Below are 12,252 nucleotides of genomic sequence, written 5' to 3'. Positions count from 1 at the left end.
ACACGTGGCTTTCTCTCATAGGCCGGCGGAGGAACCAAGAGGAATACGAGCCTCTCACTATTAGAATATTCCCTGACATGTGACGATTGTTCTATGACAGGTGGTTACGATTCCTTGCAGGCCTATTTGTCATGTAGCGTCTGGCCTCCTGACTCACCTTCGTCTGTGTCATTCGAAGTATGCACATCTCGACAATCTGCTGATGCCCGACCTGCACCCTGGGTCGGCTCTTCGACCTGTATGTGTCGGCATGAAAGCCCCGACTTGCACGCTGAGTCTGTCCGCCGACTCCTATATGTCTGCTGTTATCCATGACCTGAACGTCCCGACCAGCACGCTGGGTCTATCCGCTGACCCATATCTGTTTGTTATTATCCATGGTATGATTGTCCCGACCTGCACGCTGGGTCCGTCCAACGACCCACATGTGTTTGCTGTTATCCCTGGCATGAATGTCTCGACCTGCACGCTGGGTCTATCCGCCGACCCATATCTATTTGTTATTATCCATGGTATGATCGTCCCGACTTGCACGCTGGGTCCGTCCGACGACCCACATGTGTTTGCTGTTATCCCTGGCATGAATGTCCAGACCTGCACGCTGGGTCTATCCGCCGACCCATATCTGTTTGTTATTATCCATGGTATGATCGTCTCGACCTGCACGCTGGGTCAGACCAATGACCTGTATAGCTTCCTCAGAAATTTTATTCGGTATACCCATCCGATCCATAAGCTGACTCCTTGGTCACGCACAATCCCTGATTATATCTGACCCATGGGTCTGATCCTCGATTGACCTTGGTCCTATGGGTCGGGTCCATTTCCGATTCCCTTTGGGGTCAAATCCAACTCCCCTGGTACTTTTGATCCCTGACCTTTTTGATGGCGTTGTCCCAGAGGCTAAACTCCTGACCTCCAGGCTGGCGTGAGTTTTGACTAGCCACGAGGGTTAGACTTCTGACCTCCAAGCTGGCGTGGCGTTTGACTAGCCATGAGGGCTAGACTTCTGACCTCCAGGCTGGCGTGACTTTTGATTAGCCACGAGGATTGGACTTTTGACCTCCAGGCTGGCATGACTTTTGACCCTTCGGTAGCCTTGACTCCTTTCCAGATCATCTCACAGACCCCACATTCATATACCGTATCAAATATGAAAATGAGTTTCTTTAATATTTTAAAAACCAAATGTAGCTGATAAAATATTTATAATTAATCAAGTGCTTATTTAAGAGTTTTGATTTTAAAAAAAAAAAAGTTAAAATGAATAAAGGAACATTATGTTATTAAATTGGATTGAAGGTATACAATATCATCATCAAATTTTTAATTTATATTTTAATATTTATTATTATTATTATTATTATTATTATTATTATTATTATTATTATTAGCAACTTAAAAATCTACGTTCACTAGACACAGATATTTTTAGTGACCGATAAAACAAACTATAATCATTAAATACCATTTAATTTATAGCAAATGACTTGTACTCAACATTAATTACTAATTATAACTTTTGCTGCCAACTTTCTCCACGCAGCCACCCCGGACGCCATTTAGCAGAGGAAGGTCCGATCTCATCCTCAACCGCCATCGTCCACCACGATCGAGGGAGAAGCTCATCGAAGCTTGGGTGATGTGCTTTTTGGTTCTGTTCTTTCTTGTGTTGGTTGATTTGTTGAGTTAATTATTTGGCTGTATAATTGTTGGATGTTGAGTATATCTATGCTTGTATCGTGAATTACTAATTACTAATTACTAATTACAGTTTTGGTAGATAAAAGTTGGCCAGCACTGCCAGTATTCCCGTTCCCGTGCTATACAAGTATATCTCGCCTTACGCAAGCGAAGTTTGAAGATGGCCGGGGTCGGACAGGGCGAAGCGAGTAGGCAAGGCCGCGAGTTGGAGATTGAGGTGCATGCCGTAGAAGCCAATGGCGACGGGCCCCCGGCGGTGGCGGAGAAACACATCAGCTTGGCGAGGCTTGTCTTTGCTTGTATGGTGGCTGGCGGGGTGCAATATGGCTGGGCATTGCAGCTTTCCTTGCTCACGCCCTATGTCCAGGTTTAACAACTGATCGCTATGACTTGTATACCTTTGTGAATGATCGATCCCCAACTCTGCATCTGTTTTGGACAGACACTAGGGCTATCCCATGCTCTATCTTCCATAATATGGCTTTGTGGTCCTGTTACAGGTTTTGTGGTAATTATCTTTTCAAATAAATTCTCGATATGAGCTGGACTCATTGTAATTAAAGTAATTTTGTGTAGGTGCAACCTATTATAGGCCTGTGGAGTGATAGGTGTCAATCGCGATTTGGAAGGAGAAGGCCTTTCATATTTGTTGAATGCATATTGATATCCATCGCTGTGAGCAACCTAGCTATTAAGCAACTAGGATTTGATAATGATGGTAATTAATTACTAAGATTTCATATTCATATTGATATTTTAGGTGATTGTAGTAGGGTTTTCGTCGGATATTGGGCATGCACTGGGTGATACGAAGGAACATTGCAGGTGATTTTTTTTATAATTTTCATACTTTAACATTATATTTATAACTTAATTTTGGTTAACTTGATATGCTAATTGATTAACGCAGTGTTTATCATGGTCCTCGATGGCTTGCAACAGTAGTCTATTGTTTAGGATTTTGGCTATTAGATTTTTCTAATAATGCAGTTCAAGTAAGTTAGCTTCTTTCTAATTAATATTAAGAGTACTCCAACGTGAAATCGTTCGATTTGACATAATTAATATGTATAATTTTAATTTGCAGGGTCCAGCTCGAGCACTTATGGCCGATCTCTCAAATAATATTTACTTGTTTATATGTTTTCATAAAATTTTATGCTAAAATATATATATCAAATTAAATTGAGCTACATGTGTGATAGGTCATCATGGACCTAACACAGCAAATGCTATATTTGGCTCATGGAAGGCAATAGGAAATATCTTAGGATAGTTATCTGGTTCTAGCGGGATTTGGCACAAGTTTGAAACAAACTTCATGACTCTACTTACTTAAACAAATTATCATCACAAATCAATACTATAATACAAAAACTAATATTTCCTAATTTGCGATTTCTGTTAAAGGTGGTTTCCTTTCTTGATGACCCATGCATGTTGTGAAGCTTGTGCAAACCTGAAAGGTGCATTTTTGGTTGCAGAGGTAGGTCCTGAATCCTGATGAAATATCGTGAAGTTGAATTTGTATATTTACTTTACCTTTTGATGAATTGTTGTTGTTGGAAACAGGTTTTATTGTTTATTAGTTTGACGGTCACTCTATTTCTCGCCAAAGAAATTCGTCTATGTGACTTGAATAAATTTGTGAGTGTAGATCAACAAAAAACAAGCTTTTTTGATGTCTTCAGCGCCTTTAAGAATTTGCCTCCTGGAATGCGTTCAGTACTTCTTGTCACTGCCCTGACTTGGGTATAACTAACTAAAGCTATAACTCAATTATAACATATGCATATATACGATAGATGTGTTGATCATGTTGCATTTTATCAATGTAGTTGTCGTGGTTTCCCTTTATACTGTACAATACCGATTGGATGGGTCGAGAAATCTACTATGGCAATCCTAAAGGAACCAATGAGCAAAGTGATGTTTACGATCGAGGTGTTAGAGACGGCGCCCTCGGATTGCTCTTGAATTCTGTAAGGAACTATTTCTTTATTTAATTTATAGCATCCATCTAAAACTTATCTGATATATGATTCCATATTGTCAGGTTGTATTGGCCATATCATCTTTCTTGATCGCACCAATGTGTCGAAAGTTGGGTACAAAAATAGTATGGGCGATCAGCAATTTGACCATGTTCGTTTGCATGGCTGCCATTTGCATTATAGGCATTTGGTCCTCAAAAGAATTTCATTTTTTAGCACAATCGAGACTTACTGTAGATCCAACCATTAGAATTATTGCTTTGGCTTTATTTACAATTCTCGGTTTTCCACTAGCTGTGAGTATCACATTTTCTTACCTATCACATGTTTTTTAAACGATAAATTATGTTGATTTCTTATCATTCTTTGTCCCTATATAGGTTGTATACAGTGTTCCTTTTGCTGTAACAGCACAATTAACGGCTAATGTGAAAGGTGGCCAAGGTTAGTTGAAATCACTAACTGTTGGTTAGTCCTAGGAAAACTTACCAGTTCCACTGTATAAAATTTTTTTGTACAAGTGTCGAACCTTTCCTTAAATAACCTATTGTGTTCTTTAGAATTTAAATTAGGAATCGCAGACGGAACTTAACATCATTGATTCTAAATTTAACTTATCTGTTCTTAATAGTTTAGATTTGAATCGTAAGCGGAACTTAACATTATTGAATCAAATCCACCTATGTTATTAATTTCATTAAATATTTTTTTTTTTCAAAATTGACTTCGATGACTGCATGGCGAGGCACATGACCTTCTTGGATATGGGAGCAACCACCACCGCCTAAACAAAGCCTTTTAAGGAAAACTAATATTTAATTTCCTTAAATAACTCTAGGTTAACCAAAAAGAGCAATTGAATCACAAATTCGAAAAATAAAACAAAAAGAAACACATCTTCGAAACAAATCCGAAAACTAGATCTAATGCCTCTGGTGTTTGGAATTCATACAAATGAAATACAACTAGTATGATGCAGAAATTAATTACTAATTATACCTTCCTTTGTAAACTTTAATGACCACTTGATCTTCTACCATATTCCTCTTCTTATCTCGGACGTTGTGTGGGCAACGATTTTCCGAGACGAGAACCACCAAGCTCCTTCTTCTCCAAGCTAGATTCGGCCACCATTAATTCTTCATGAGAAGTAAAGGCCCGGCCACCACCACCAAGCTCCAAGGGATGCTAGAAACGAAGCATTCTTTCTCTCCTTCTTCTCCTAGCTAGAACCAGCCACCATGGACTTCCCTTAAGTTGATGCCGCCGGCCATAAAGGAGGAAGAGAAAAGAAGAAGAAGAAGAAGAAGAGGAGACCCTAGGGAAGAGAGGAAGAAAAGAATAGAGTCGTTTTTAATGAATGCACCTCTACCTCCTCTTTTATAATCCTTGGTCTTGGCAAATAAGAAAATTTAAATAATAACTTCCTTAATTCTTTTGCCATGAAAAGGAAAATTTTAATTAATTAAAATCAAATTTCTTTTCTCAATTTCAATGGTCAGCCACTTTCTCCCCAAAACAAGGAAAGTTTTAATTAAAACAAGAATTAAAACTTCCTAATTTGTTTCCAGAAATTTATAAAAAATTTCAATAATTTTAATCCCTTCATGATTGGTTAGTAAAAAGGAAATTTTATAAATTAAAATATTTCTTTTAAACATGTGGATAATTTTCAAAAAGGAAAGTTATCTCTAAAAATTAAAATATCTTTTCAATCTACAAATAAGGAAAGATATTAAATCTTTTCTTAATCTTTTGTAGAAACTAATAAAAGAGAATATTTAATTTTTAAACTTTCTTTTAAATCATGAACATAGTTAAAAAGGAAAGTTTTCTCAAAATTAAAAACTCCTTTCAATCTACAAATAAGGAAATATTTCAAATCTTTTCTTAATCTTTTGTAGAAAGCTATAAAAAGAAAGATTTAAATTTTAAATTCTATTTTAAAACCATGATATCCACATAAAAAATAATTTTAATAAAAATTTCTTTTAATTTTCTAGTGGCCGGCCACCTAAGATTGGGACCGAAGCTTTGGCCAGCCACCAACTTAGCTCATCCACTTGGTCTTGGCCGGCCCTAGCTTGGGTTCCAAGCTAGCTTGGCCGGCCCCATTAGGATGGGTAAGAAGGTGGGTATGTGGTGTGTATAAATCTCTATATACAAGAGGCTACGATAGGGACCGAGAGGAGAAATTAGTTTTGGTCTCCCGATGAAATTAAGCTTCTCGTGTTCGCCCCGAACACACAACTTAACTTCATCAATAATAATTCATACCACTAAAGAATTATTATTGAACTACCACACCAATCCCAAATTACATTTTTGGGCTCCTTCTTATTATGAGTGTGTTAGTCTACCTGTGTTTAAGATGTCGAATGTCTACTAATTAAGTGAGTTACTGATAACTCATTTGATTAATATCTTAGTCCAAGAGTAGTACCACTCAACCTTATCATCATGTCGGACTAAGTCCACCTGCAGGGTTTAACATGACAATCTTTATAAGCTCCTCTTGGGGACATTATCAACCTAGATTACTAGGACACAGTTTCCTTCTATACTCAACAAGTCACACTATAAGTAACATCATTTCCCAACTTACCGGGCATTTTGATTTATCGAACTAAATCTCACCCTTTGATAAGTCAAATAAATAAATATTAAATATATGTGCTTATTATTATATTAGGATTAAGAGCACACACTTCCATAATAACTAAGGTCTAGTTCTTTTATTAAATCAGTATAAAAAGAACTTACCTTAAATGGTCATGCTCAATATACTTAAAGTGTGCTAGTGTAATTTATTAGTCAATATAAACTAATGCCTAATTACACTACGACTATTCCAATGGTTTGTTCCTTTCCATCTTAGCCGTGAGCTACTGTTTATAATTTATAAAGAACCGATAACACAATCTTCTGTGTGTGACACCATACACTATGTTATCTGCAATATAAATTAATTGAACATCTATATTTGGTATATATAAATGTAGACACTTGACCAATGTGATTCTTATAAATATTTATACAAAAGCTAGACTTTTAGTATACACTCCAACAGTAACTATATATTAATTTTCACCATCCACTTATAATTTTTTTCACCATCCTTCGCAGGACTTTGCGCTGGAATTTTGAACAATTCAATCGTTATTCCTCAGGTGTGCTTCTTATGTTGTTTTAGTTCAAACTATTTATCTGAACTTACAATTTTGTCATTTTGCTTTGTAGTAAGTTTTGAACTGTACAGGCCTTTTGCTAACTCATTGCTGCATGCTTCGATTGTGTAGGTGATCGTTGCTCTTGGAGCAGGCCCATGGGATGCTTTGTTTGGGAAGGGGAACATGCCTGCCTTCGCTTTGGCTTCTGCGATTGCTTTTCTATGCAGCATTGTTGGACTTCTCACACTTCCATGACTCACACAGAGTAACTTTAATTCTCTGTTTTGAGACAAGTTTATGCTGTTTAAGTTTGTTTACTGAGATAATTGAGTCAAATTAAAATGAATATAAAATGAATTAAAATTGAAATTGGGTTTGGTTTAAATGATTCATTTATATATTACCAAACTCTCAATATAAACTTATTTGATCATTTTAAATTTTTACATCTTTAAATTTGATTGATTGATGGATGAGTTTGGTAATATAAGTTGATTTGTTCATTTTGAATTATTTATTTATTTATTTATTATTGTATAGTGGAACTGGTACGATTTTCGTAGGACTAATCAACAGTTGGGCATGAGAGACTTGCTCACTTATAACTCGCACTGGGACGAGAGTCTGGGACAGCCGACCGGGAAGGTCGTTAGGCGTTAGAGCCTTGCTCACTTATAACTCGCACTGGGGCGAGAGTCTGGAACAGCCGACCGGGAAGGTCGTTGGGCGTGAGAGCCTTGCTAACTTATAACTCGCATTGAGACGCGCGAGAGTCTGGAACAACCGACCGGGAAGGTCGTTGGGCGTGAGAGCCTTACTCACTTATAACTCGCACTGGGGCGAGAGTCTGGAACAGCCGACCGGGAAGGTCGTTGGGCGTGAGAGCCTTGCTCACTTATAACTCGCACTGGGACGAGAGTCTGGCACAACCGACCGAGAATTCTTATGAAAACCCGTTCGGAGATAGATGTTGCCAACCTGGGGATGATTTCCCGACCAGGATAGATGTTGCCAACCTGGGGGCGTATTCCCGACCAGGCTAGATGTTGCCGACCTGGGTGTGTATTCCTGACCAGGGATTACTTGAAGAGATTGCTTCGACTTCGTCTGCAATCAAGAAATATAACATATCAGATGCATTGTGAGGACAAAAATATTAAAATCTTACTCAATCCTCAAGCAAAGGATGTTTTGTGGCCTCGCCATATTCAAATTTCTTTCCCGCCCACTTTCTTCGCCGTTTCCCAAGAAAATTACTTGGCAGATGTTTCCGTACGCCCGTTACCTTTCATGATTTCTTTATCACGTCCATCATTAATACGCTTCCTAGGGGGGTGACACCTGTCCCATGCCTTTATTGCTTACGCCGTATGACGCTGTCGACTCCACTCCTTTTTGTACACGGCCTCCCAGAAGAGCATGTCGTTCTGTGATCGGACGGCTTTGGGCACCTTACCCAAAAATATACTCGACACATCTTTTCGATATTCCCTAGGAAAACCCACTTTATAAGCCCTAAAGGCAGTTCGTCGTCGTTGCCTTGAGTGTTTCGATTGCCTTCATCTTCTCGTTCCCTCGTCGTTCCTGGTGTCTCAACCCTTCCCCTTCTAGACTCTTCACGCCTGGTGTTCTTCCTCTTCCCGACTGACCTCTTCTCCAACCTTCCTCATCTTGATAATGGCTGACGGTAAGGCCTCCCTTTGGTATTCGTGTTTCATTTCTGATATAGACAATCATGACTTGTCCGTGATTCGATCTAACCTGAGACTTAGCAGGGATTATGAACTTCGTATCCCCACACCCAGCGAGCATCCTTCATCCCCTCCTGAAGATTTCATGACCATTTTCAGGGATCAACTTCTGGGGGGCCATCGTTTTCCCATCCATCCTTTTATTTCCTCCCTGAGCCAATACTTTGGCATCTGCCCCTCTCAATTTGCCCCCAACTTCTTCAGAGTCATATGTGGCACTGTCATTCTATGTCGCATATACCAAATTCCCTTGTCCGTTTAGCTATTCCATCATTTTTATTCTTTCAAACGCTCAAAACCGGGAGTATTCATGGTACAGGCTAGGCCTGGTTACAAGTTATTTTCCGACATGCCCTCTTCCAACAAGGGGTGGAAATCTCGATTCTTCTTTATTAGATCACCTGAACCGCTGGTCGAGCCGACCCAGTGGCACTCTGACATCCCTTCCAAACTCCCGATACATCGGCATCTGCCATCCTGCGACTCCGCTTCAAAAAAACTTCAAGGCGTGAGCGTTCGCTTATCTATATTACTGTTGGAAGGCTTTTTGTATTCGTTCGGGCTCAGCCCAGTCCAAGCCGAAATAGGGGCTCCGTTAGGTAAGACCCCGTTTTCCTCTTTGCTAGTCTTCACTAACTGAGGTATTTTTCTTTTACTTCGCAGAAGCTGTCATGCTCCGGGCTTACTCCTCAAATATAAAGCGTCAGTCTGTTGCCGTTTTGAAAGCCTTAAGCTTGGAGCTTAAACAGGAAATTTGATTTTCGGGTGGAAGGTCGAAACAGCAGCCCTAAATTCGTGCAGAGCGGGCCTTCCCAAAATGACATTATAATATGAGGGGGAGTCTACTACTATAAAAGTACTCCTCCGTGTGCGCGCCAACGGCTCGGTGCCCAAGGATATGGTCAATTTAATCTGACCCATTGGCTTCACCTCATTGCCTGTAAATCTATATAGAGAAGTGGCCACAGGCTGAAGTTCAGTGACATCGATCTGCATCTCCTCGAATGTAGTTCTGAACAGAATATTGACCGAGCTCTAAGTGTCCACGAAAACCCGAGCCACTCGGCTATTGGCGATGATGGCTTTGATGATGAGGGCGTCATCATGAGGCAACTCCAGGCCTTCCAGATCTTCCGGCCCGAAGCTGATAACAGGGTCAGAAGCCTGCTCTTGGCTACATCCAACAGTGTGCACCTCCAAACGACGCACATGTGACTTGTGTGCTCTCCCCGAATCTCCATCAGTTGGCCCTCCAGAGATCATGCCTATCTCTCGGACGGCGGCATTGCCTCTATTCTCGGCTTCCCGTGATCATTCGGGTTCTTTTCCCCGACCAGGTTGATGAGTACTGGGTCTTGCTAGGTCGGGGCGGGATTGCCCGGCCTGTCTAGCCACGACTCGTTGTTCCTCCATCATCTTGATTACTTGAGGGGTTAGCTTGGGCGGCGGTAAGCCTAACTCTGCAGCCCGCTTGGAGTCCCGAGCAAACTGGAAACAATTATTAGTATCATGTGTACGAGACCGATGATAAGTACAATACCGAGTGTTCCATGGTCCTGGTTGGAGAGCATGCACGGCTGCCACTCGGGGAGCTGGTCTGATCTCCAGCCTGGGATGGAAAGTAGGTCTAGCTTCCCGAGCGCGTGGCAGAGGTTGAGAAGGTGGTTGAGGCACCCTTCTTTCCGGCTTATTGGTAGAAGGAGGCGGTCTTTCAGCTTTCCTCCGAGCATCCTGTGCTTCTTCTACTTTGATGTAGCAGACAGCTTTTTCCACCATCACATCAAAATTCCGAGCGGGATTTTGATGATATCTCTGAAAAATTCTCCTTCTCCTAATCCATGAGAGAAGGCGCTCATTAGAATCTCCGAAGTGGCGGTGGGGACATCCTGAGCCACTTGATTAAAGCGGTTGATATAACTTCTTAAGGGCTCGGTCGGCCCTTGCTTCAGTGCGAAAAGACAGTGATCTGTCTTCTGATATTTTTTACTACTAGCAAAACGACGCAGGAAGGCCATCTTGAAGTCCAAGAAACAGGTGATGGATCCTTGAGGTAGCCCATCAAACCATTTTAATACCGAGCCAGCTAGAGTGTTCAAGAAAACTCGATATTTGACAGCATCACTGTATTGGTGCAGCAAAGCTGCATTTTAAACTTACGTAAATGCTCTTCCGGGTCTTTGCTCCCATCATACTCCCCGATCGACAGGGCCCTATAGCCCTTGGGCAATCTTACATTTAAAATCCTGGCCGAGAATGGTACTCTCTCATCCAGGTCTTCTGGGAACACTTCCGGGATGATGAGAGTCTTCCCCTTCTTCGAATCTTTGGGCATGGAACTTTCAGCCATGGAGATTTGCGGCTGTTCTTTCTTAAGACTGTGGCCCTGGGGCTCTGGCTGATAATACCCCACACCGGGCTCACGATAAGGGACCTGAGGAAATACCTCAGGCTGTTTTCTCTTAGAGCCTCTATTTGAGACAGGGAGGGGCTCCTTGGAAGCTTCAGCAAGAGCTCGGTGTGGTCGAGATACAGTCGCTTGCTTCTTGGAGGCTACTCGCCTCTTGGCCTCCTTGAATAGTTCGTATTCTCCGACGATCATAGGGACATTGATGCGGCCAGACTCCTCCATCTTCATGTTCCGGAACAGGTTGTTGTGTTTCCCACAGACGGTGCCAAATTTGATCCCGTCCAGAAGCTTAGTCGGATGAAGGTAGACCTTGATGTACTAGAAGTTGACGGAAAGCCGCTGCGGCGTCGGATCTACTTGGCACCCCCTCAGAAAGGTGCACACGGGCGGCTGACGAAGGAAGATGACTAGGACGATGACACTTTAGCTCTGCGCACACTCAGACGAGTCCACGAGTCGTTAGAGACCAGAAACCAGGGAAAAAGTCCCCGGGTCAGGCCCTCCGACGCTCAAGTCAGGTACTTTTTCCCCAGAAAGCACAGAAAAATGACGAAAAGTAAAGACTAGTGAGAAATGACGAGTGAGCGTACCTGCATAAGGGACAAAGCATCCCTTTTTATACTGCAACGGATGTTTCTAGGATCTGGAGAGTGTCAGAGAATGTCGGCTGTCAGGATTTGTCTGGAGGTGATGGACACGTGGAACTTTTTAATATGTCGGCGGCCAAACCAAAGACGTAGTGAGCCTCGACTGTTAGCATATTCCCTGACATATTGATTATTCTCTGACACTTTCTGACAAGCGGTTATGATTCTTTGGCTTGTTTGTCCTGTAGTGCCTCGACGCTGGGTCTGTATCCTGACCTGCTTCTACTGTTATCGACTTGTACGCCAGAGCTGTATCCCGACATGCTTCTATTTACTATTATCCATGGCCTGTACGTTCCGACCTGCACGCCCAGTCTGTGTCCCGACCTGATTCTATCCACTGTTATCTATGGCTGGCACTTCCTGACCTGCTTCTATCTATTGTTATCCATGGCTTGTACGTCCCGATCTGCACGCTAGGTCTGTATCCTGACATGCTTCTGTTTACTATTATTCATGGCCTGTACGTTCCAATCTGCACGCCAGGTCTGTGTCCCGACGTGCTTCTATTCACTGTTATCCATGGCCTGTACGTCCAGACCTGTACGCTAGGTCTGTATCCTGATCTGCTTCTGTTTA

At 41.7% G+C, this 12,252-nt stretch overlaps 1 pseudogene; it reads left to right on the top strand.

Annotated features, from left to right (window-relative positions):
- The first annotated feature begins 202 nt into the window (after positions 1-202).
- On the top strand, positions 203-7,123 carry LOC121969076 (annotated as a pseudogene).
- The last annotated feature ends 5,129 nt before the right edge of the window (positions 7,124-12,252 follow it).

This window comes from Zingiber officinale, chromosome 4A (assembly GCF_018446385.1).
Source record: "Zingiber officinale cultivar Zhangliang chromosome 4A, Zo_v1.1, whole genome shotgun sequence".
NCBI classification, from domain to species: Eukaryota; Viridiplantae; Streptophyta; class Magnoliopsida; order Zingiberales; family Zingiberaceae; genus Zingiber; species Zingiber officinale.
Note: the sequence above shows the minus strand (reverse complement) of the source record. Positions and strands in the feature narration are given on the sequence as shown.